Here is a 491-nt window from a genome sequence, read left to right as displayed (position 1 = left end):
AATATGACACTAGGATTATTTTCGGGGGATGTCTTATTTTGATATATCAAAAAATGAAGTTACAAAGTAAAAATTACGAGATTTCTAAATAAACAGAAATTACAAAAAACGATCTACATTTACTTACCATTAACATGTTTTTTATTCAGAAACTCATTAACAACAATTTATTCAAAAACAATCATATCATCATCCTCTGGAATGTCTTGCAAATCATCGGTTTCCAAAATTCCAGCAGAGTTTTCGCTTAACTCAATTTCCTGCAGAATTTTCGCTCCTATTCTCTCATGTCGAGCAATAGAGGTCTCATGGATTGAGAAGTTCTTATCCAGGTAGCCTGCTCGTAGCGCATTGGCAACACAGCTGTCTGTGATTTTGTTCCATGAATTTGTCACCCAAGTCACGATCTCTTGTAGTCTGGGTTTCACAAAATTTCCACGCTCATTTCTCACTATTCTGTTTTCAATGTAGTCATTAATTTCCATGCGTAA

This window comes from Octopus bimaculoides, chromosome 24 (assembly GCF_001194135.2).
Source record: "Octopus bimaculoides isolate UCB-OBI-ISO-001 chromosome 24, ASM119413v2, whole genome shotgun sequence".
Taxonomy (NCBI): domain Eukaryota; kingdom Metazoa; phylum Mollusca; class Cephalopoda; order Octopoda; family Octopodidae; genus Octopus; species Octopus bimaculoides.
This window is presented reverse-complemented; position numbering follows the sequence as displayed.